Here is a 27,730-nt window from a genome sequence, read left to right on the forward strand (position 1 = left end):
GTAACCATGACAAGGGGACATCCTCTACGTCTAGAAGAAGGTTTCACCACCAGCACAGATGCGAATTCTTTACTGTATGAGCAGTAAGACTATGAAACTCTGGATGGGAGGTCTGGATGTTTTTCTTTAAAAATATAATATTACACATTATGGGCATTAGATCTCTGGTGATACGTTGATCCAGGGATTATTCTGATTGCCATTGGAGTCGGTAAGTAATTTTCTTCCTGAGATGGTAATGGTCATCTGCCTCTTAGGTTCTTTTGCCCTTCCCTGGATCAAAACATTAGGGTTTCTTTAAGTTGAACCTGACGGACTCTTGTCTTCTTTCAACCTTATTAACTATGTTACTATGTAGATGATTGGTGGGGATCAGTGAGCACACCTGGGTGCTTTTTTACTTTTTTATTTGATTGTGGGAGTACCACTTAAAGTCCATCCATCCAATTACAGAATGAAAAATCTAAAAATAGAAAAGAAAGAAAAAAAAAAAGAATGAAAAATCTGAAAGAGATTGTAGGAATGTTACGGATCTTCAAATAGAAACAGATTTGGTTAATTGATAATGTGTATTTTATTGTGTGATATTATGTGTTATTGTGCATGTTATTATGTATTATTGTGTATGTTATTGTGTATGTTATTATGTGTTATTGTGTATATTATTATGTATGTTATTGTGTAGGTTATTATGGTTATTGTGTATGTTATTGTGTGTTATTATGTATGTTATTGTGTATGTTGGCATGTCATTGTAATGACTAGTCAGGTACAAGAGCAGAGACACAGACAAGTGAGCCCTGAACTGACCCAATCCAGTGCCCCTGCCTACTTACCACAATCTGCCCTAGATGACAGCGGGTAACTAGGAGACGTTCCCTACACTGAGTAGGTGAAACACAAGACAAAACAAGACAAACAAAACACAATAAAGAAAGGTCAGCAATCCGGGTCATACACTGTCAGGTAGCAGAGGTACAGAGTCACAAGGCAAAAGCAAGGTCAGAACACAGGCAGAAGATCAGGGCAAGCAGCAAACAAGGAAGGTCCAGGAACAAGCCAAAAGGTCAGAAACAGGAGACAATACAAACCAGGGAGCTGAGACACTGAGTGGATACACACCAAAATACCCAGCAACTCCTACAGACACAGACTGTCTTATATGAGGAACCAGGAATCTGGTTCAGGACAGGATTGGCCCAGCCCCTAATCTCCAACCAGAGACACCTGAAACACATACACACACACACTGGGAGCAAACCTGCCTGTCACAGAATGCAAGCCAAACCAAGGTTAACCCTGCAATTGCCAGAGAACACAACAGAGGCAACCTGAGCAGAGAAATAGGTCAGTGTACAGATTACCATCAGCGGCGTCTTGTCCGCGCACCCTGAGCACAGGAGACCGCTGCTGATGCAAAGTCAGGTAAGTTGCTAACAGTCGTATTGTGTATGTTATTGTGTAGGATATTATGGATTTTGGAACAGATTTTGGGGCCACACTTTTCATGCAATGCATGAACCTAGCCTCACAACATACATGTGAGAATGCAGGTGTGAATGACAGTGTACTCTCCTTGTGTGATACCCATATGACTCCTGAAAGCTGAGGTATACATACTCAATAGAGTACAGCTGGTCAATAGTGATTTTTCTCCATAATGTGTTTTTTAAAGGCTCCTGACCCCCCGTTAGAGCGCTCTATACTTACCTAATCTCACCGGGTCCCGCTCCCTGATGCGGTCGGGTAACAGAGATTTCAGCTCCCGAAGCCCGGCGCACACGCTGAGAGATGAGTCTGATGCCCATAGAGAATGACGGAGCATCGGACTCCCCATTCATTCTCTATGAGCGTCTGACTCTGCTGTGTGCGCGCGCGCCGGGCTTCGGGAGCTGAAATCTCTGTGACCCGACCGCATCAGGAAGCGGGACCCAGCGCGATTAGGTGAGTATAGGGGGATCTAGCAGGGGGTCAGGAGCCTGTCACCCCGGCACGGGGGGTGACAGGTCCTCTTTAAAGATAAGCATCTAACCTGCTGATATGTCCCTATAGCGTTAAGGGTGCTGAGATGAAAGTAGGTTTCTTCCCTTCATCCGTGGCACCCTTCTATGCTATAAGAAGGTTAATTTCTATGCTAATTAGGTATTTTGGTGTACTGGGGGTGGGACTACTGCTCCAAACACCTAATTAGAATAGCTATAAAACCCCTAACAGCACAAAGATGGAGAAGAAGATGGGGTAAGAAACCTACCTTCATTCTCAGCATCCCATGTGCTATAGGAACATATCATCAGGTTAGAATCTTCCAAGCTGCTAATTGTCTACCTTTAATATCAGCTGTATGATAATTTGCCTGAATTAACTATATAAATAGGTAGAAAGCTTCAGAATAGACAAGGAGTAAGGTAGGGTCAATGTAGTTAACGTCTCTAACCTTTGGGGCACTTTGCAGTAGTCCCAAACCTGTGGCTCAGGATGTGGCTTGTGATCCCTAGCTGTGAGTTACTTGACTGATACCATTGGGGACGCTACATTTTAGCGTCTCCTGTCTTATGGAAACATAGCAGGTTAGATTATTCTAACTTGTTGTTAGTTTCCCTTTAAAAACATCAATGTTTACCAGGGGTGGCAGTAAAAGACAGAGGGGAGATTTATCAAACTGGTGTAAAGTAGAATTGTCATTGTTGCCCCTAGCAACCAATCAGATTCCACTTTTCATTCCTCACAGATTCTTTGAAAAATGAAAGGTGGAATCTGATTGGCTGCTAGGGGCAACTAAGACAATTCTACTTTACACCAGTTTGATAAATCTGTTAGTGCAGATGAGTGACTAGTAGAGATGAGCGAACCTTGAGTGATTTTGGGTCGCTCCAAACTTGATTGTTCGTCATTTCATTACTGGTGGCTGAAGAAGTTGGATGCAGCCCTAAGGAGTCCTAGAAAGTATAGAGTCATAGGCCATAGGCTGTATCCATGTTTTCCAGGACTCCCTAGGGCTGCATCCAACTTCTTCAGCCACTAGCAATCAAATGCCACGTTTTTGGGTTTGGACAAACCAAGGTGTTCTGGAGGTTCTAGTGACAAGGTTTCACTCCATTTTTACTGATTCCCATTATCTGACAACAGTAGAAAAGTACAATCTAACAACTTCCACACACCACACATAATATAACGTACTGAGATACTACATGCAGACTGTGGAAAACCCAGGAGAACTAGCACTCGCTCACAATAAATTGATATTTTATCTCTAAGGGTCAAAACGAATGCATCACTAGAGTGACATATTGTTTCAATTATATTTTTTATGAATGCTTTTTTATGTCTTTTTTTTTATATGTGATGATTTTAAAGCAAATAATATCAGAATGTGTTTGTTGTCCCTGAAGCACACTTAAATCTCTTGTGAAAACACTTCAAAGAGAACATTTGCTGCTACCCTAGCTGAAGTCCCTCTCATCACTGCCAAGACCTGCAAGCATTTGGAACAAGTATGTCAGCTGATCAGTGATCAGCATTGTGGCTGCTTAGAGCTGCCACACCTTGCCTGAGCAACAAGGTGTTTATACAGTGTGTAGGCGCCTGTTTGTTGTTGCTATTTTGGACTTGACTGTTTTCTTCTGTGGGATCAGTGCCTGCCCTGAACATTATCTGCAGTCGTTCTGATCTCAGATCTGTATGATTAGTCTTCTGTTTGCAGATTCTTGCACCTTTCTTTGGAAATCTCCACAAGCTGAACAATATTGTTATTGGAGGCTACTCAAGGAATTGGGCAGAAACCAAAAAAAAAAACTGCCACAAAATAATGTTTGCAATTCAAATATTAATATGGCTTGCCAGGAACCGCCTCATTCTGAAGAAGGAGAGGATGTCCTTTCTGGACTGCCGCAGGCTGGTCCACAGCCTGCTCAGAGACTATTCCATCATGGACAGATCGGACCAGGAAGAAGAGGATTGATACCCCTCTCCTTCCCCCCTCTCCCCTTGTGTTGTGTTGTCTTTCAATAAAGCCTCGGGCCTGTGATTTCCCCTCCCTACCCCCCTCTTTCCCACCCCCCTTACCCCATCACTTGTCTGTATTGCTTTATTGTTTGTTATTTTAGGATTGTTAAGGTATGCGGGAATGCTAGTGTAGCGGGTGGTATGATGTATAGCGTAGGGAGCCTGTGCTGTATGTTGTACCATGGTGCTGAGTATGTAGTGTCTTATTTATTGAACTGTGCTGCGTCACAGTTTATGTATGCCTGACGACGACTGATTGTAATAAAGATTAAATATCAACCAAAGAAAAAAATTGCAGAACTAATAAGTGAATAAAAACATCTCTTTCTTTAAATCAATAATAAATTACATAATTATCACCATGAGATACACAGAAGTACAAAACTGGAGAGGGGAATAGATGTCAGTGGGGTATATGTGACTAAGGACAAACAATAAGTAACAATATAAAGGGGAACACCCCGTGTAAGGCACAGCTATATATATAGATTAGATGACCTCAGGAGCTGTTGAGGAAGTGAGCGAAACGTACGTCGGGCTGTCTGTGCTGGAGAGTGGTAAGATGTCAGTGTGGTAGCTGGTGCTCACCCCCTTTCTTTCTGTGTTAGGCTATTTTATTTCTCATTCCCTCTGTTTAAATTTGGGCTCATTATCATTTGCTGGGCAAACTAGTGGGTTTACTTTGTTCCACTATATACACTTTTTGCTTCCGCCCTGTGTGTTGACCCTGCACATACAGGAGGTCATCTAATCTATATATATAGCTGTGCCTTACACGGGGTGTTCCCCTTTATATTGTTACTTATTATTTGTCCTTAGTCACATATACCCCACTGACATCTATTCCCCTCTCCAGTTTTGTACTTCTGTGTATCTCATGGTGATAATTATGTAATTTATTATTGATTTAAATAAAGCGATGTTTTTATTCACTTATTAGTTCTGCAATTTTTTTCTTTGGTTGATACTCAAGGAATTGGACAGTGTAGAAATTCTATAACTCTGTGAGGGCTGCTTTAAGGTGAAGAGCTCTTGGCATGTTCACACAACGATATTCAACATTGACAGGTAGAGAGCGGTGACTACACACAGACGGGGAGCTGCCTAGATGACTACCGGCCCGCATCTGCCTGCCACGCGCCCAGGGATTAAAAATTCATTTTCTCTGGTATAAAGCTCCAGCAGCCGGTGCATGCCAAGGGCAGCACAGGAGTAGGGATTGTACGAACCCGAACTCTCTGCATGATTCCCGCTGTCTGCACGCTCCGTGGAGAGGGTGGATACAGCGGGAGGACCGCCTGGAAAACTGGGATACAGCCATAGCCATAGGCTGTATCCCAGTTTTCCAGGCGGTCCTCCCGCTGTATCCACCCGCTGCACGGAGCGGGCAGACAGTGGGAATCTGATGCGGGCAGACGAATCATACGAACCTGAACCTCGGCAAGTTCGGACCATCCCTATACAATACAGCTCTCCAGGGAACCATATCAGCCCAATTGGGCTGATTGGTTCCCATTAACTTCCATTCACTGAAGCTGTTATTTTTTAAATAAATAACAAGTACATCACTTCTCATTGACATATAATTTCACCATACATTCGTCCTAAGCAAAGAGTGGAAAATGTCCAAAATGAAATAGGGCCATCTTCATATACCACACATCTGCCACATTACACTTTCCTGTTTTTCATACCAAACCATTGATGTTTTCAGAATAGGCATAGCTTCATGTAACACGTGTTTCCTCTAGAAGCACAGGAAATATCTCTGTATGTTATAAGCACAGGTTATGTGGTTAGCCCACAAAACTACAACTAAAGTATCTTTAACATTTTTCAGAACTTTCATTTATTTGATATTATCAGTTATATTCAGAGATGAGCAAAAAGTTCGGTGTGGCAGGTTTGTTGAACTTTGAAGAAAAGATTGGGTTTGTCCGAACCTTAAACCACATCAAAACAGCTAAACAATTGTAGGCGTTTAGCTGTTTTAGTGCAATTTAGCAAGTTTGTTCATCAACACCTGTCTGCGCTTCCCCGGTGTCCACCACTGGTCGCAGCTGCCTCCACCTCCTGACAGAGACAAGAATGGCGGCCTGCTCAGCAAATCACTGGCTATGGCGCTGTCCCATCTCAATCAGTCAGTGATTGGTTGAGCAGGCTGGAGGCGGCTGTGATCAGCAGGAGACACCGAAGACCTGCAGAAGGACATCAGAGGAGCATGAGCATAAACAGGTAAGTGTAGGCTCTTTTTTGTTTTCTACATCTTTATAATATTGTTACAAACTATGCAGAGGTGTCATATTGACATGTGCTTATTGATAATGAAAACACGTACAAATAGGAATTTCTATATAGAATACCTTGACGTAAAAATGGTTCACTTGAATGGATATAGCCCCTTTCTCCTCCAATGAAGGAAAAGGCACATCAGGACCCAGGACGCTCAAATGGCCTATCAAGGAGCATGATGTGTGTGAGGCTATCCACATATTATTTTTTACTGGTTTGAAAAGTAATACAATTTTGGAGTAAACAGTATGAGTATTGGCCACTAACAGGACAAAACAAAATATAAGGAAAATATAGGATTGCACCATAATAGTAGAACCTTCTGACATGAGGGGCAACATTGTGCTGATAGACATTTAAAAAAGTAATATTGAAATCTCAGAGCCCTTACATAGGCCTCAGCATTTATGTTTTGATTTAAAGGAGATAGTTTATACATTGGAGAAATACTATACCTACTGTATGTTTAGATAATCTAAGCTTATTAAGCATTTTCCCTCCTGTTGGTCTATCTTGGTAAATACACTAATAACTTACCCAGTATGTGTATTTTACATGTATGTTTTTTATTGATGTATGTCATATAATTTTGTGTCACTAATCTTATATGGGATGTTACAATGGTTTGTTATGTGTTCTTTAACAAGCACAACAAATAAAGCATTTATGTTTTTAAAGTGATCTGGAGAATTGAGTCTGTTCCTTTTTCCTGACATTAAAATCCCCCGAGTCCGAGGGAAGTTCTCATGAGGTCCGAGAGTGGCATACTGCCAGAGGGACACACCCATAAGTTCACGAGAGTGCTGACCTATTCCTTTGTATCTTACCTCTTTTCTTCTTGATTCTCACTTTCCCACAGCCCCACCAATCACAGGCAGGGTTAGATGGCCCCCTGTAATTAGGACTTAGTTCCCGGTAGGAGGAGTCAGTCAGTTCTAGTTTAGTTTCAGTGTGACAGAGAACACAGAGACAAGTCTCTGCAGGAGTTAAGCCAGGGCCTGGCTTTGGCCAGGTCCTCTGACAGGGACACAAGCAAGTAAGCCACAGTTTCTTTCCTTATGAGCTATGCAGTGCTAGACCCATACAAGGGGAGAGAAGCCAAACAGGGAACATCTTGTCCATGCCAGGAACCTTTCTAAAAGTGCAGGGCAGTTACCTCAGGAGTCATAGGAACTGCCCCCAGTGGAAGAAAGGTACGGTATGTCTGCGTATTCCACTGTGCAGTGCAGGACAACTGGGAAGTCTCGGGAGCCTGCTCAACCCAGATAACAAGGCCTGGGGCTTGTATTACCGACCTAGGATGGGTAGCTTGCAACAAGGAGGCATAAGGCGGTCAAGACTAGAAGTCATCCGTGAGTACAAGTATTCTCTATCTCTTCTTCTACACACCTCTACTGTTCTGGCAGAGTATACTTCTACCTTGGACAAGGCCCCTCTGGCAATTCCTTTCCTCTACAGTCTCTCTACTGCAAAGCACCTTTTTACTAAAAGCACCTGGTCTACCTCAACTATTTGCACTTTGCATTTGAGTTTTTGCCAGATAGCTGCTGTTGTTTTGCACAACGCATTGGATTATGCAGAGCGACATTAGATATTAGTGCCCATAGTGGGTTCATTTTCCACTGTGCTGCTGGCACCTGAGGTACCTGCCCAGCACTACATAGTTACATAGTTAATAAGGTTGAAAAAAGACAAGAGTCCATCAAATTCAACCTAAGCAGATGCCAATTGCCCATCACAGGGAGAAAAATTCCTTCCGATATGGCAATCAGAATAATCCCTGGATTAGCCTCCTATCACATGTAATCTAATGCCCATAATGTGTAATATTATATTTTTAAAGAAAAGCATCCAGGCCTCCCTTGGACTTATTTAGTGAATCAGCCATGACAACATCATGTGGCAGAGAGTTCCATAGTCTCACTGCTCTTACAGTAAAGCAAGTACCACCCTGAACCCCATTCCCGGAAATAGAAGACATACATTGCACAAGGTCTCCTAGGATGTCCTGTGATATCTGAATCCAAGATGTTAGCAAGAGATCTTTTAAATCGTGTAAGTTGTGAGAAGGGCCCTTAATGAATAGGACTTCTTTTTCTAGCACATTTTACAGATTCTCTATCAGATTGAGATCTAGAAAATTTGGAAGCAAATTCAACAACTTGAATTCTTTGACTCTTTGTCGTGCCCCTCATACTATTCTTAAAAATTTCCCTGAGGCTACTACCCCCTTAGGTCATACTGTTCCCATGAAGGGATTTACTTGATCTGCAAATATTTAGATGGTGAAAGTTGCATTAACACTGCTAGCTTAGGAGTTATGGAAACATCATAGCTCCTGGTGCTACACTGTTTGCACCACACCTATTAACAGCAATGGGAGGTATGCAGACTGCATAAAACAGCCAGAGCAGGCTAAAGAGCGCCAGGGGCCCTCAATAGTTGTAGGCAGTGTCGGACTGGGGTACCTTGGCCCACCAGGGAAATTGATTCTTGGGGCCCACCCAACATACAAAGACATAATCAGCGCCAAACCTTTCACGTTAGTACAGCGACTTTGCATAGAGCTGTGTATGTGACCAGCAATGCTAGTGCACTGCCAGTTGTTACTGATTTATGCAGTTGTGGTAAAACTGCACTATTTATGTAGAAACTTCAATGAAATTCTAACAATATTGCTGTAAAAACACATAAAAAATGTCATGTGTGAACACAGCCTCAGAAAATGAAGGAAAAAAATGACCATCTAGTCTGCTCTTCTATTAGAATCTCCAGCAGAGGAGACCCATGACCCAAGACCCATCACCCTCCGGAGAGGGTGCAGTCAGATGAGGGGTATATAAGCCTACCTTTCACTGATACTGCTGCTGCTCCGGAGGGGGTGCAGTCAGATGAGGGGTATATAAGCCTACCTTTCACTGATACTGCTGCTCCGGAGGGGGTGCAATCAGATGAGGGGTATATAAGCCTACCTTTCACTGATACTGCTGCTGCTCCGGAGGGGGTGCAGTCAGATGAGGGGTATATAAGCCTACCTTTCACTGATACTGCTGCTGCTCCGGAGGGGGTGCAGTCAGATGAGGGGTATATAAGCCTACCTTTCACTGATACTGCTGCTGCTCCGGAGGGGGTGCAGTCAGATGAGGGGTATATAAGCCTACCTTTCACTGATACTGCTGCTGCTCTGGAGGGGGTGCAGTCAGATGAGGGGTATATAAGCCTACCTTTCACTGATATTGCTGCTTCTCTGGAGGGGGTGCAGTCAGATGGGGGTATATAAGCCTACCTTTCACTGATACTGCTGCTGCTCCGGAGAGGGTGCAGTCAGATGAGGGGTATATAAGCCTACCTTTCACTGATACTGCTGCTGCTCCGGAGGGGGTGCAGTCAGATGAGGGGTATATAAGCCTACCTTTCACTGATACTGCTGCTCCGGAGGGGGTGCAATCAGATGAGGGGTATATAAGCCTACCTATCACTGATACTACTGCTGCTCTGGAGGGGGTGCAGTCAGATGAGGGGTATATAAGCCTACCTTTCACTTATACTGCTGCTGCTCCGGAGGGGTTGCAGTCTGGTGAGGGAGGCATTATCCCACTTGTGTCTGTGTCTGCTGCTTATATCTTTATTTTTTGAGTCGGTACAATAGTTGAGAAGAAGTTTGCACTATGGAGGTGCAGTTGTGCTGGAGATCCGTGAGGCTTAGTCGCTGATCAGCTGATTCAGGATTCTCACATCAAAGATGATAGGAGTTGTAGTAGATATAATAGTAAGACTTTAATCAATGGATGACGCGTTTTATCAGGTAAGATCATCAGATCTATTGAGGATTCCTTTAGAAACGCCTCATCCATTGATTTAAGTCTTACTCCTACGCCTACTACAACTCCCATCATCTTTGATGTGAGAATCCTGAATCAGCTGATCAGCGACTAAGCCTCACGGATCTCCAGCACAACTGCACCTCCATAGTGCAAACTTCTTCTCAACTATTGTACCGACTCAAAAAATAAAGATATAAGCAGCAGACACAGACACAAGTGGGATAATGCCTCCCTCACCAGACTGCACCCCCTCCGGAGCAGCAGCAGTATAAGTGAAAGGTAGGCTTATATACCCCTCATCTGACTCATCAAAGATTATGGGAGTTGTAGTAGACGTAGGAGTAAGACTTAAATCAATGGATGAGGCGTTTCTAAAGGAATCCTCAATAGATCTGATGATCTTACCTGATAAAACGCGTCATCCATTGATTAAAGTCTTACTATTATATCTACTACAACTCCTATCATCTTTGATGTGAGAATCCTGAATCAGCTAATCAGATCCTAAGCCTCACGGATCGCCTGCACAACTGGACCTCCAGAGTGTGAACTTCTTCTCATGATATACATACAGTATATACACGTCTTAGTTTGGGCACTGCTTCTGTCCAGTTTTGGACTGGGGTACCTGGGGCCCACCAGAGGAAATGATCCTTGCGGCCCACCAATATAGAACCAGTGAGACACGACATGCTGACCCCGCTTCTTTCCTGGATTCATCTGTATCTGTGAGAAATCCCTTGTGAACAACATTTTCAGTTGAACTAAAACTCCATTTATAAAGCTCTCAGGTTATGCTGGAAGCTGTAGTCTCTGAGTGGGTTTAATAAACCACTGTGTGCAGAGTAGTGATGCACGATGCACCGAAATATCGATACTAATATCGATATTCGGGGCAAAAAAAACGGTTCGGTACCAGGATTTCCTGGTATCGATACTTTATGTTAAGATGTGCAATAGCGCAGCTTAACATAGAGTATAGTGCAGAGAACACGGCCGGCGGCTATCTGAGCGCCGGCCGTGTTCTCTGTGTGCTCCCCACCCCCCGCGCGGCTCACCAACTCCTTCTCCATGCTGCCTGGTCCCGGTGTCATCTCTCTCCCCCACGCGGCTCACCAACTTCTGCTCCATCTCCATGCTGCCCGGTCAAGCAGGTTAGTGAGTCAGCGTGCCACAGCACATGTGTCACGGCCGGGGTTAACCCCACACTTCCCACTGGCCGACCCCTGGTCTGCAACCTGCGCGGGCCGTCCGGGTACGGCATGCCGCTGTCACTAATGGAGCGGTATTTATACTGGGCTGTGCTCCGTTGTGACTCCCAGCCCCCGCACACAGGCCGCAGCCTCCTCACTACGGGACAATCTCCAAAGCCATCGGTTGCGGCGTACGGAGTGCTGACACTTCACAGCGGCATCTACACAGTTACACCGGCTATTTAACTGTGTAGATGCCGCTGTGTCAGCAGCATCCGAGCCGCTCCGTGCGCCTCAGCCGATTGCTTTAGAGATTGTCCCGTAGTGAGGAGGCTGCGGCCTGTGTGGTGTGGGGGCTGGGAGTCACAACGAGGAGGGAGGGGGGAGTGATGCCGGGACCGGGCAGCATGGAGCAGGAGGTGAGGGTTCTGCTCCACTACAACTATTACTATCCCCAATGTACTATACTAGTGCTAGGTCAGCACTAGTATAGTATGTTGGGGATAGTAGTTGTATAGCTATGTGTCAACCATACAACTACTATCCCCAATATACTATACTAATGTTATGTGTCAGCCATACTACTACTACCCCCAATATACTTTACTTGTTTTATGTGTCAGCCATACTACTACCCCCAACCTACTATACTGTGCATCTGCCATACTACTACTACCCCCATCATACTATACTGTGCATTTGCCATACTACTACTACCTCCAACCTACTATACTGTGCATCTGCCATACTACTACTACCCCCAACCTACTATACTGTGCATCTGCCATACTACTACTACCCCCAACCTACTATACTGTGCAACTGCCATACTACTACTACCCCCATCATACTATACTGTGCACCTGCCATACTACTACCCCCAACATACTATACTGTGCATCTGCCATACTACTACTACCCCCAACATACTATACTGTGCATCTGCCATACTACTACTACCCCCAACCTACTATACTGTGTGTCAGCCATACAACTACTACCCCCAACATACTATACTGTGTGTCAGCCATACAACTACTACCCCCAACATACTATACTGTGTGTCAGCCATACAACTACTACCCCCAACATACTATACTGTGTGTCAGCCATACAACTACTACCCCCAACATACTATACTGTGTGTCAGCCATACAACTACTACCCCCAACATACTATACTGTGTGTCAGCCATACTACCTTCCCAATCTCACACAGTATACAGTGTTTGCACCAAAAAAGTCATATATGCAAACACGGTACCAATCAAAGCTGCAAATCACTGCGCACTAAAAAAAGACTCTCAGACAGCCCTACCGGCTGAAAGATTTTAAAAGTTATGGGTATCAGAAAACAGCATTATATTGAATCAAGTATCGAAATGGTATTGAGTATCGAAATAAAAAAGTTGGTATTGGTATCGAACTCAAAATTCTGGTATCGTGACATCCCTAGTGCAGAGTCTCCTGGTGGCAGCAATCTGTGGGTGACAACCATCAGCCCTGAAGGTCCAGCAATACATCTGTCTACAGCTGCAGTTATCAGAGGATTGTACTACTGTACTACAACTCCCAGCATATCATGAGGACTGCAGACTGTCAGTAAATGCTGGGAGTTGTAGTGCCTGCAGCTGTTGTAGTTGGGTCCTAGGTGCATCATACACTGGATGCTTTGTGGAGATCAGAATACATAGATCTGTGGGGGCTCAGTGTAGGGAAGTGACCCCAGAACAGCACTAATAGGGGATAGGAGTAGATGGTTTTTTTCTATCCCTTATTAGTGCTGTTCTGGGGTCACTTCCCTACACTGAGCCCCCACAGATCTATGTATTCTTATATGCAACAAAGCATCCAATGTATGATGCACCTAGAAGCCAACTAGATCCCGAGTCACGTGATCAGATACTATACTAAGCAAGACAGAAAGACAGAAAAAGGTGCACCCACAAAATAATAATATATAAATCTTAATATCTTTATTATGTATACAAAACACAACAAATGGACATACACTTAAAAACACTTAAAAACCCAATCCGGGAAAACCATCACAGGGAATCTACGTAGTAATATACGTGTCCCTCTAGCCGCAGCCCCAAAAGCCAATAACTGTCAGGCCCTATATCCTATTATACACGGATAAGTTGAAACGTTCTGACCTATCACAATACAAATAACCTAAAGTGCACGTGCTCACAAAAATATAAACAACTGATCAATGAAACATACAACAATGATGAAGACAATATAGATTAAGAAGAATTCGTGTATATCTCCCCCCTAAAGAAAGTGACCAAGTGCATAACCTCATAATATAATATATTAGCGAAAAGTCAGAATCAACATCATAAAAGCTGGTAATGTATCACCAAGGGCTCTGAAATGGGGCTCCGGTCTGTAACCCTACACGAATTCTTCTTAATCTATATTGTCTTCATCATTGTTGTATGTTTCATTGATCAGTTGTTTATATTTTTGTGAGCACGTGCACTTTAGGTTATTTGTATTGTGATAGGTCAGAACGTTTCAACTTATCCGTGTATAATAGGATATAGGGCCTGACAGTTATTGGCTTTTGGGGCTGCGGCTAGAGGGACACGTATATTACTACGTAGATTCCCTGTGATGGTTTTCCCGGATTGGGTTTTTAAGTGTTTTTAAGTGTATGTCCATTTGTTGTGTTTTGTATACATAATAAAGATATTAAGATTTATATATTATTATTTTGTGGGTGCGCCTTTTTCTGTCTTTCTGTCTTGCTTAGTATATGTTCTGGTTTAAGGACATTGGCAGCATCCCCTTCATATATTTGTAGTAGCTCCCACCATCTCTGTTTGTTTAGTGTATGACGTGATCAGATACGTCTGGTCATGTGACCGGCGCCATGTCGTCAATTCCGGCTGGACCGTGGAGCGTCTGTGGAGGAGGCGAGTGGAACGGATCATGCGCCGATTGACCACAGGTGATATTTATTACATCTCAGGAGCGATTGGTGGGTACAGCCTTTATATACGTCGATCAGAAGGGACGTCATCACCCCCGGACGAAGACTACGAAACGCGCGTCGGGGTGGTGGCGTCCCGGAGGATACATAATACGTTTCACCTATAGGTATCTGTGCTACGTCTCTAGGACCTTTGGGGTTAATAATAGTTATGGGTTAAGTGCAATATGATCATGAATTATATGTATTGAATATTTACTATCACCTTTTTAATGAATTGTTATTTGCACTATTACCTATTTATTTGCATTGTGCAAGTGTAATTGGTCAGGGACCGGGCATGTGTAATATTATTTGTTCATAAACCTATCATCTCCTCCGGGATAGCCACTGTTCTTTAATGTTGGTTTTTTGTCTCTTTTTTATATGTATTGTTTTTAATATTTCTTTTCAATAAAGATTAATTTTTGGGCTATGGAATTTCAGCATTTTTTTCTTTGGAGGTATTGTATTAGTGAGCTGTAGTAGCAATATAGACTAAGTGCAGGATATTTAATAAGGCACATGTCCTATACTAGACACTTAAAAATATTGCATGAAGACAGAAGTGTGGGTATTGGAGATCAGAATACATAGATCTGTGGGGGCTCAGTGTAGGGAAGTGACCCCAGAACAGCACTAATAGGGGATAGGAGTAGATGGTTTTTTTCTATCCCTTATTAGTGCTGTTCTGGGGTCACTTCCCTACACTGAGCCCCCACAGATCTATGTATTCTTATATGCAACAAAGCATCCAATGTATGATGCACCTAGAAGCCAACTACAACAGCTGTAGGAACTACAACTCCCAGCATGTACTGACAGTCTGCAGCCCTCAGTAAATGCTGGAAGTAGTAGTACCTGCAGCTGTTGTAGTTGGGTCCTAGGTGCATCATACACTGGATGCATAGATCTGGGGGGCTCAGTGCAGGGAAGTGACCCCAGAACATCACTAATAGGGGATAGGGGTAGATGTTTTTGTTCTATCCCCTATCAGTGCTGTTCTGGGGTCACTTACCTGCACTGAGCCCCACAGATCTATGTATTCTGATCTCCCACAACGCCTCCAGTGTATAATGCACCTAGGACCCAACTACAACTCCCAGCAGTCTGCAGACTGACAGTCTGCTTCCCTCAGGATATGCTGGGAGTTGTAGTGCCTGCAGCTGTTGTAGTTGAGTTCTAGTTTAAAAGTTTGCGCTAGTGTACTGTAGTGACCACGGGGCTGTGTCAGTACACTACCACAAACAATAAACTGACCCATTTAGACCCCAATGGTACACAGGCTCTGCACACTATAGAAGTGATCAGGGCCGGGACAAGGAGTTTTGGTGCCCTAGGCAGAGAAGGCAAATGGCGCCCCCCCCCCCCACATTAGAATTGGTGCTCCCCGCACAGTATAATGCCCTGAATGTACCCCCACACTGTATTAAGAGCCCCAATACATACAGTAGTTACCTTATAACACTATTTCCACCATACAGTGATTACATATTACATAAAAAATTGCACTGAACAGAACAGAAAGATATCCGCAATGATACCATTCCATAATACCGCCACACCATGACCCCTATCACTACAACCCTATAACTGAGCAGTTACATCCAGTGACTCACATGGGCCGTCTTCTCCGATCTGTCACATTTTCTTTTTCCCTCCATCCAGCCTGGGCCACCTAGAAGTCGTCTTCTGGCTGTGAATCTTCTCTCCAGAATCTGTCAGAGAAACATTTTAGGCTCCAACACATACAGTAGTTAGCCCCCTCTGTACCCCTATATAGTAGTTACACTCCTCTGTGCCCCCATAGTTTTAAGGTGTCCCTGTGCCCCAGTATTGTAGTAAAGCCCCTCTGTGCAGCCCCAATATAGTATAGACTGCTGTGTGCTGCCCCCAGAAATATATAGACCCCCTGAGTGCTCCCCCATAAATATATAGATCTCCTGTGTGCTCCCCCAGAAGTATATAGACCCCCTGTGTGCTCTCCAGAAGTATACAGAACCCCTGTGTGCTCTCCCAGAAGTATATAGACCCCGTGTGCTCCCCCAGTTATATATATAAATCCCCTGTGTGCTGCCCCCAGTTACACATAGACCCCCTGTGTGCTGCCCCCAGTTATACATAGACCTCCTGTGTGCTCCTCCAGTTATATATAGACCCCTGTGTGCTCCTCCAGTTATATATAGACCCCTGTGTGCTCCTCCAGTTATATATAGACCCCTGTGTGCTCCTCCAGTTATATATAGACCCCTGTGTGCTCTTCCAGTTATATATAGACCCCTGTGTGCTCTTCCAGTTATATATAGACCCCTGTGTGCTCCCTAACCCTTCCCATATAACAGTAATTCTCCAAAACAGACAAAAAAAACCCACTTATACTCACCTGGGCCATGCATCTTCTCTTCACTGCACTCTTGTGGCAGAGTTACCTGCGGTCACAAGAGGCCGCTCTCCCCATCGCATAACAGTGCACCAACACACCCCTGACCCTGCAGAGCATCACATAACAGTGCACCCACACACCCCTGACCCTGCAGAACATCTCATATCTATGCACCCACACACCCCTGACCTGCAGAACATCTCATATCTATGCACCTACACACCCCTGACCTGCAGAACATCTCACATCTATGCACCCACACACCCCTGACCTGCAGAACATCTCATATCTATGCACCCACACACCCCTGACCTGCAGAACATCTCACATCTATGCACCCACACACCCCTGACCTGCAGAACATCTCATATCTATGCACCCACACACCCCTGACCTGCAGAACATCTCATATCTATGCACCCACACACCCCTGACCTGCAGAACATCTCATATCTATGCACCCACACACCCCTGACCTGCAGAACATCTCACATCTATGCACCCACACACCCCTGACCTGCAGAACATCTCACATCTATGCACCCACACACCCCTGACCTGCAGAACATCTCATATCTATGCACACCCCCCCCCCTGCAGAACATCTCATATCTATGCACACACACACACACACCTGCAGAACATCTCATATCTATGCACACACACACCCCTGCAGAACATCTCATATCTATGCACCCACACACCCCTGACCTGCAGAACATCTCACATCTATGCACCCACACACCCCTGACCTGCAGAACATCTCATATCTATGCACCCACACACCCCTGACCTGCAGAACATCTCATATCTATGCACCCACACACCCCTGACCTGCAGAACATCTCACATCTATGCACCCACACACCCCTGACCTGCAGAACATCTCAGATCTATGCACCCACACACCCCTGACCTGCAGAACATCTCACATATATGCACCCACACACCCCTGACCTGCAGAACATCTCATATCTATGCACCCACACACCCCTGACCTGCAGAACATCTCACATCTATGCACCCACACACCCCTGACCTGCAGAACATCTCATATCTATGCACCCACACACCCCTGACCTGCAGAACATCTCACATCTATGCACACCCCCCCCCCTGCAGAACATCTCACATCTATGCACCCACACACCCCTGATCCTGCAGAACATCTCATATCTATGCACCCCCCCCTGCAGAACATCTCATATTTATGCACCCACACACCCCTGCAGAACCTCTCTCATATCTATGCACCCCCCCCTGCAGAACATCTCATATCTATGCACACACACACACACACCCCTGCAGAACATCTCATATCTATGCACACCCCCCCCCCCCCCCTCCCCCTCCCCCTCCCCCTCCCCCTCCCCCTCCCCTCCCCTCCCCCTCCCCCTGCTGACCAGTGCCCTCAGTGTGGCTTACCTCCTGCTGATCTTATACACTGCCCTCACTGCCTCATGAACAGCCTAGGAAACTAGCTGCCTCATAGAGCCTAGCAAAGGAAGATAGCTCCTCCCACACTGGTCACATGGGCATGATGTCATCAAAGGTCCTTTACACCTCCTGGACACTCTATTCCTGCTGGGTTGAGTCTAAATCCAAGTGGGCTAAAGGACCTGGTCCCTCTGCCCACTTGGAAATAGCTGACTCTAATGTGAAAATGCTAAATCCAAGTGGGCAGAGGGACCAGGTCCTTTAGCCCACTTGGATTTAGCATTTTCACACAGAGTCAGCTATTTCCAAGTGGGTAGAGGGACCAGGTCCTTTAGCCCACTTGGATTTAGCACACCCACATAGTATAGGCTATTTCCAAGTGGGTAGAGGGACCTTAGCATACCCACATAGTATAAGCTATTTCCAAGTGGGTAGAGGGACCAGGTCCTTTAGCCCACTTGGATTTAGCATTCTCACATAGGATAAGTTATTTCTAAGTGGGTAGAGGGACCTTTGCATACCCACATAATATAAGCTACTTTGTAGTGGGTAGAGGGACAAGGTCCTTTAGCCCACTTGGATTTAGTATTCTCACATAGTACAAGCTATTTCAAAGTGGGTAGAGGGACCTTTGCATACCCGCATAGTATAAGCTATTTCCAAGTGGGTAGAGGGACCTTAGCATTACCACATAGTATAAGCTATTTCCAAGTGGGTAGAGGGACCTTTGCATACCCGCATAGTATAAGCTATTTCCAAGTGGGTAGAGGGACCTTTGCATACCCGCATAGTATAAGCTATTTCCAAGTGGGTAGAGGGACCTTAGCATACCCGCATAGTATAAGCTATTTCCAAGTGGGTAGAGGGACCTTAGCATACCCACATAATATAAGCTACTTTGTAGTGGGTAGAGGGACCAGGTCCTTTAGCCCACTTGGATTTAGCACACCCGCATAGTATAAGCTATTTCCAAGTGGGTAGAGGGACCTTAGCATACCCACATAATATAAGCTACTTTGTAGTGGGTAGAGGGACCAGGTCCTTTAGCCCACTTGGATTTAGCATACCCACATAGTATAAGCTATTTCCAAGTGGGTAAAGGGCCCTTAGCATACCCGCATAGTATAAGCTATTTCCAAGTGGGTAGAGGGACAAGGTCCTTTAGCCCACTTGGATTTAGCATTCTCACATAGTATAAGCTATTTCCAAGTGGGTAGAGGGACCTTTGCATACCCGCATAGTATAAGCTATTTCCAAGTGGGTAGAGGGACCTTAGCATACCCGCATAATATAAGCTACTTTGTAGTGGGTAGAGGGACCAGGTCCTTTAGCCCACTTGGATTTAGCATACCCGCATAGTATAAGCTATTTCCAAGTGGGTAGAGGGACCTTAGCATTACCACATAGTATAAGCTATTTCCAAGTGGGTAGAGGGACAAGGTCCTTTAGCCCACTTGGATTTAGCATTCTCACATAGTATAAGCTATTTCCAAGTGGGTAGAGGGACCTTAGCATACCCACATAGCATAAGCTATTTCCAAGTGGGTAGAGGGACCTTAGCATACCCGCATAGTATAAGCTATTTCCAAGTGGGTAGAGGGACCTTTGCATACCCACATAGTATAAGCTATTTCCAAGTGGGTAGAGGGACAAGGTCCTTTAGCCCACTTGGATTTAGCATTCTCACATAGTATAAGCTATTTCCAAGTGGGTAGTGAGACCTTAGCATACCCACATAGTATAAACTACTTTGTAGTGGGTAGAGGGACCAGGTCCTTTAGCCCACTTGGATTTCCAAGCCAAGCCATTTCCAAGTGAGGGGGATGGACAGGGTACATAGATCCACTTTCCAAGAGAGCAGATGTACCTGGTACGTAGATCCACTTGGATTTAGCATTCTCACACTGAATAAGCTATTTCCAAGTGAATCTACGTACCCTGTCCATCCCCTCACTTGGAAATAGCTTACTTAGTGTGAGAATGCTAAATCCAAGTGGATCTATGTACCTGGTACTTCTGCTCTCTTGTAAAGTGGATCTATGTATCAGGTACTTCTGCTCTCTTGTAAAGTGGATCTATGTACCAGGTACATAGATTCACTTGTAAATAGCTTATTCAGTGTGAGAATGCTAAATATAAGTGGATCTATGTACCCAGTAGATACACTTTCCAAGAGAGCAGATGTATCATGTACATAGATCCACTTGGATTTAGCATACTCACACTGAATAAGCTATTTCCAAGTGGATCTACGTACCTGGTACATCTGATTTCTTGGGAAGCGGATCTATATACCTTGTCCATCCCTTACTTGCAAATAGCTTATTCAGTGTGAGGATGCTAAATCCAAGTGATTAAATGTACCTGGTACATACAGTAGATCCACTTTCCAACACAGCAGATGTTCCAAGTACGTAGATTCCCTTGGATTTAGCATCCTCACACTGGGTAAGCTATTTCCAAGTGGATCTATGTACCCAGTACATCTGCTCTCTTGGAAAGTGGATCTGTGTACCCTGTCCATTCCCTCACTTGGAAATAGCTTACCCAGTGTGAGGATGCTAAATCCAAGTGAATCTATGTACCTGGTACATCTGCTCTCTTATATCTATTTACCTGGTACATCTGCTCTCTTATATCTATGTACCCAGTACTTCTGCTCTCTTATAACGTGGATCTATGTACCTGGTACAGCACCTTATAACAGGTGTAATGACTGGGCCTGTACAGCACCTTATAGTGGGTGTAATGACTGGGCCTGTACAGCACCCTATAGCGGGTGTAATGACTGGGCCTGTACAGCACCTTATAGTGGGTGTAATGACTGGGCCTGTACAGCACCCTATAGTGGGTGTAATGACTGGGCCTGTACAGCACCTTATAGTGGGTGTAATGACTGGGCCTGTACAGCACCCTATAGCGGGTGTAATGACTGGGCCTGTACAGCACCTTATAACAGGTGTAATGACTGGGCCTGTACAACACCTTATAGCGGGTGTAATGACTGGGCCTGTACAGCACCCTATAGCGGGTGTAATGACTGGGCCTGTACAGCACCTTATAGCAGGTGTAATGACTGGGCCTGTACAACACCTTATAGCGGGTGTAATGACTGGGCCTGTACAGCACCCTATAGCGGGTGTAATGACTGGGCCTGTACAGGACCCTATAGCGGGTGTAATGACTAGGCCTGTACAACACCTTATAGTGTGTGTAATGACTGGGCCTGTACAGGACCCTATAGCGGGTGTAATGACTGGGCCTGTACAGCACCTTATAGCGGGTGTAAGGACTGGGCCTGTACAGGACCTTATAGCGGGTGTAATGACTGGGCCTGTACAGCACCTTATAACAGGTGTAATGACTGGGCCTGTACAACACCTTATAGCGGGTGTAATGACTGGGCCTGTACAGCATCCTATAGCAGGTGTAATGACTGAGCCTGTACAGCACCTTATAGCGGGTGTAATGACTGGGCCTGTACAGCATCCTATAGCAGGTGTAATGACTGAGCCTGTACAGCACCTTATAGCGGGTGTAATGACTGAGCCTGTACAGCACCTTATAGCGGGTGTAATGACTGAGCCTGTACAGCACCTTATAGCGGGTGTAATGACTGGGCCTGTACAGCACCTTATAGCAGGTGTAATGACTGGGCCTGTACAGCACCTTATAGCGGGTGTAATGACTGGGCCTGTATAGCACCTTATAGTAGGTGTAATGACTGGGCCTTTACGGCACCTTATAGCGGGTGTAATGACTGAGCCTGTACAGCACCTTATAGCAGGTGTACTGACTGAGCCTGTACAGCACCTTATAGCGGGTGTAATGACTGAGCCTGTACAGCACCTTATAGCGGGTGTAATGACTGGGCCTGTACAGGACCCTATAGTGGGTGTAATGACTGGGCCTGTACAGCACCTTATAGCGGGTGTAATGACTGAGCCTGTACAGGACCCAGTGGCGGTCTTTGGCACCAAGCACCCCAAGCGATCGCTTGGGGCCCCCAACTTCCAGGGGGGCCCCCCACTCCCCGCTCTTGAGCTCAAGACCGCTGGACACGGTTGCTTCCCCGCTCGCTGCTGCCATCTGAACTGTAACTATGATCACTCGTAATGAGCGCTCATAGTTACTTGCAGCAGCACTGACAGGGCGGGAGACATTGGCTCCCTTCTTGTCAGTCACTCTTGTGGCAGCTTTGTCCTTGTGGTGTCGGCGCTCCAGTGACATCACTAGAGCATCGGCGCCAGGACAAGGGGAGTGCGGCCTCTTGTGATCGCAGGGAAAACCCTTCCTGCGGCCACAAAAGTGAAGAGAAGAGGAGACGCCCAGACCCAGGTGAGTGTTTGTTTTATATACTATATGGGAGGGGGAGCACACAGGGGTCTGTTTAACTGGGGGAGCGCACATCGGGGGTCTATATAAATGGGGGGAGCACACAGGGGGGCTATGACTACTGGGGTTTCACAGAGGGGTCTATATACTACTGGGGGTCTATATACTACTTGGGGCAGCAGAATGGGGTCTATATACAACTTGGAGAGCACATAGGAGGTTTATATCCAAGTGGGAGAGCACACAGGGGGGGCTATATACTACTGGGGGAGCACACAGGGGTCTATATACTACTGGTAGGGCACACAGGGGGTCTATATACTACTGGGGGAACCACACAGGGGGTTTATATACTACTGATGGAGCACACAGGGGTCTATATCCAAGTGGGGGAGCACACAGGAGGTCTATATCCAAGTGGGGGAGCACACAGGGGGGCTAAATACCCCTGAGGGAGCACACAGGGGGCCTATATACAGTGGGGGAGCACACAGGGGGTATATACAACTGGGGGCAGCACACAGGGGGTCTATGTACAACTGGGACAGCACACAGGAGGTCTATATACTTCTGGGGGAGCACACGGGGGGGCTATATATAACTGGGGAACACACAGGGGTCTATATACTACTGGGGGAAGCAAACATGGGGTATATACTATTGGGGGCAGCACACAAGGAGTATATATTACTGACGGTAGCGCACAAGGGGTATATACTACTGGGGCAACACACAGCGGTCTATTGTTTTGGAACGCGTGTTGAGGGGGGGGCCCCAGACATAACTTCGCTTGGGGCCCCAGAAATGCCAAGACCGCCCCTGACAGGACCCTATAGCGGGTGTAATGACTGGGCCTGTACAGGACCCTATAGCGGGTGTAATGACTAGGCCCGTGTGTAAGGATTGGTATAGATTTTATTTTGGATGTTATCTGATCCATGTCTTCTAATGTTCCTTGCATTTACCATAATTCATCCATTCTATGTTCTTTCAGCTACTACTATGCTGTAGTTAGGTGGCTGCTGTTTATGGAAATGGAGGGACCCTAAACACCTTTTTTTTTTTAAATTAAAATGAAAAGTGTAGGGGCCCCTCCCATTTCCATGACCAGCCAGGTTAAAAAAAGAAAAAGCAGCAGCCTAGTTGTACCAGGGTGGGAATGTGCATCTATTTTGGCCCTTCCCACCCTAATAACACCAGCCTGCCACCATCCAGTCCAGGAACACCTTATCTTATTCTGTGGGACTAGTGGCACCCGATTCTTCACAGAACCAGGTACTGGCGATGGTTTCCACTACTAAGCCTGTAAACGTAGGACCAAAAAAATAAAATCTCTATTTTTAAATTTTTTGGGGGAAGATTCTCGCTTTTTCTCCTTGCAGCGTCAGATACTATTTTAATGACGTGAGAAAGTTAACAGTGCTCCCCGTGTCCCCATGTAGTAGACAAGCCTCCTTTGTGCCTTATATCGTATAGGAGATCTTGTTTGTGCCTCCATCAAGGTAGGGTGGAGGTATAGTGGTAAGGGGTGTAATAGTAGTACAGGAACAGATGAGGGGTGCAGTAGTAGTAATACAGGAACAGATGAGGGGTGTTGTAGCAATAGTACAGGAACAGATGGGGGGTGTAGTAGTAGTAGTAATAATACAGGAACAGATGAAGGGTGTAATAGTAGTACAGGTATAGATGAGGGGCTGGTGCGTAACTAGGAGTCATGATATCCCATAGCAAACAACTTCATGGGGCCCCATGAAACCTTGAAAAGGGGCAGACTGGGGGAGGAGAGCACACACCTGGTTTACTCCTCCTCTCACTCCGGGCACGCACGTTCCCCTCCCAGGCAAATATGGAGGCCCCAGGCTCTGGAGCAGGCCACAGGATAGGGTCACTGCGGTTACTGGAAGTGTACAGCAGGAGCGGGGGCGCAGTGCATACCCCCGATCCTGTACAGCTCCAGTAATCACAGCGACGCTACCATCTCTGCCCCAGTCACCCTATCCTGCAGTACCTGAGGCCGCATCTTCCAGAGACTGGGGGCGTGTGCGGCTGGGAGTGCGTATACTCATCCCACTATGGGGGCAGGTCAACAGGAGGGACAGAGGACACTGCTGGGCGCTCTCCCTCCCCAGGCTCTGCTTCAGCAGCTGAACCCGCCAACAACGCTCCTCTGTCCAATGATTTTTTTTTTTTTTTGAAGATCAGTTTAAAAAAAAATTAAAAATCAAATCAATTATCAAATTTTGGGTGAATTAATTTGATTTATCGCCCAGCCCTACTGTAAAGTAAACACAAAAAGACAAGACACAAGTTAAAAATATGTTTTATGCAAATAAAAACACGATGAGCATTTTATTAAACCAAAACATCGATCTAGTCCATGTAATACGGAATGCTCTGGATAAAGAGATCTGAAAAAACAAAAAGGAGAGAAAGATACTAGTCTACTACTCCCCCAATACTGCTCTACTACTCCCCACAGTACTCTACTACTCCTCCCAACACTGCTCTACTACTCCTCCCAATACTAGTCTACTACTCCTCCCAATACTAGTCTACTACTCCCCCCAATACTAGTCTACTACTCCTCCCAACACTGCTCTACTACTCCTCCCAATACTAGTCTACTACTCCTCCCAATACTAGTCTACTACTCCCCCCAATACTAGTCTACTACTCCTCCCAATACTAGTCTACTACTCCTCCCAATACTAGTCTACTACTCCCCCAATACTGCTCTACTACTCCTCCCAATACTGCTCTACTACTCCTCCCAATACTAGTCTACTACTCCTCCCAATACTGCTCTACTACTCCTCCCAATACTGCTCTACTACTCCTCCCAATACTAGTCTACTACTCCTCCCAATACTAGTCTACTACTCCCCCAATACTGCTCTACTACTCCTCCCAATACTGCTCTACTACTCCCCCAATACTGCTCTACTACTCCTCCCAATACTGCTCTACTACTCCTCCCAATACTAGGCTACTACTCCTCCCAATACTAGTCTACTACTCCTCCCAATACTGCTCTACTACTCCTCCCAATACTAGTCTACTACTCCTCCCAATACTAGTCTACTACTCCCCCAATACTGCTCTACTACTCCTCCCAATACTGCTCTACTACTCCTCCCAATACTAGTCTACTACTCCTCCCAATACTGCTCTACTACTCCTCCCAATACTGCTCTACTACTCCTCCCAATACTAGTCTATTACTCCTCCCAATACTAGTCTACTGCTCCCCCAATACTAGTCTACTACTCCTCCCAATACTGCTCTACTACTCCTCCCAATACTAGGCTACTACTCCTCCCAATACTAGTCTACTACTCCTCCCAATACAAGTCTACTACTCCTCCCAATACTGCTCTACTACTCCTCCCAATACTAGGCTACTACTCCTCCCAATACTGCTCTACTACTCCTCCCAATACTGCTCTACTACTCCTCCCAATACTAGTCTACTACTCCTCCCAATACTAGTCTACTGCTCCTCCCAATACTAGTCTACTGCTCCCCCAATACTAGTCTACTACTCCTCCCAATACTGCTCTACTACTCCTCCCAATACTAGGCTACTACTCCTCCCAATACTAGTCTACTACTCCTCCCAATACAAGTCTACTACTCCTCCCAATACTGCTCTACTACTCCTCCCAATACTAGGCTACTACTCCTCCCAATACTGCTCTACTACTCCTCCCAATACTGCTCTACTACTCCTCCCAATACTAGTCTACTACTCCTCCCAATACTAGTCTACTACTCCTCCCAATACTGCTCTACTACTCCTCCCAATACTAGTCTACTACTCCTCCCAATACTAGTCTACTACTCCCCCAATACTGCTCTACTACTCCTCCCAATACTGCTCTACTACTCCTCCCAATACTAGTCTACTACTCCTCCCAATACTGCTCTACTACTCCTCCCAATACTGCTCTACTACTCCTCCCAATACTAGTCTATTACTCCTCCCAATACTAGTCTACTACTCCTCCCAATACTGCTCTACTACTCCTCCCAATACTAGGCTACTACTCCTCCCAATACTAGTCTACTACTCCTCCCAATACAAGTCTACTACTCCTCCCAATACTGCTCTACTACTCCTCCCAATACTAGGCTACTACTCCTCCCAATACTGCTCTACTACTCCTCCCAATACTGCTCTACTACTCCTCCCAATACTAGTCTACTACTCCTCCCAATACTAGTCTACTACTCCTCCCAATACTAGTCTACTACTCCTCCCAATACTAGTCTACTACTCCTCCCAATACTGCTCTACTACTCCTCCCAATACTGCTCTACTCCTCCCCCCAATACTGCTCTACTACTCCCCCCAATACTGCTCTACTACTCCCCCCAATACTAGTCTACTACTCCCCCCCAATACTAGTCTACTACTCCCCCCAATACTGCTCTACTACTCCCCCCAATACTGCTCTACTACTCCCCCCAATACTAGTCTACTACTCCCCCCCAATACTAGTCTACTACTCCCCCCAATACTAGTCTACTACTCCCCCCCCAATACTAGTCTACTACTCCCCCCAATACTGCTCTACTACTCCCCCCAATACTAGTCTACTACTCCCCCCCAATACTAGTCTACTACTCCCCCCAATACTGCTCTACTACTCCCCCCAATACTGCTCTACTACTCCCCCCAATACTAGTCTACTACTCCCCCCAATACTGCTCTACTACTCCCCCCACTACTACTACTACTCCCCCCAATACTAGTCTACTACTCCCCCCAATACTAGTCTACTACTCCCCCCAATACTAGTCTACTACTCCCCCAATACTAGGCTACTACTCCCCCCAATACTAGTCTACTACTCCCCCCAATACTAGTCTACTACTCCCCCCAATACTAGTCTACTACTCCTCCCAATACTAGTCTACTACTCCTCCCAATACTAGGCTACTACTCCTCCCAATACTAGTCTACTACTCCCCCCAATACTAGTCTACTACTCCCCCCAATACTAGTCTACTACTCCCCCCAATACTAGTCTACTACTCCTCCCAATACTAGGCTACTACTCCTCCCAATACTAGTCTACTACTACCCCCAATACTGCTCTACTACTCCCCCAATACTAGTCTACTACTCCCCGTAATACTAGTCTACTACTCCCCCCAATACTACTCTACTACTCCCCCAATACTAGTCTACTACTCCCCCCAATACTAGTCTACGACTCCCCCCAATACTAGTCTACGACTCCCCCCAATACTAGTCTACTACTCCCCCCCCCCAATAC

This window comes from Dendropsophus ebraccatus, chromosome 6 (genome assembly GCF_027789765.1).
Source record: "Dendropsophus ebraccatus isolate aDenEbr1 chromosome 6, aDenEbr1.pat, whole genome shotgun sequence".
Classification (NCBI taxonomy): Eukaryota; Metazoa; Chordata; class Amphibia; order Anura; family Hylidae; genus Dendropsophus; species Dendropsophus ebraccatus.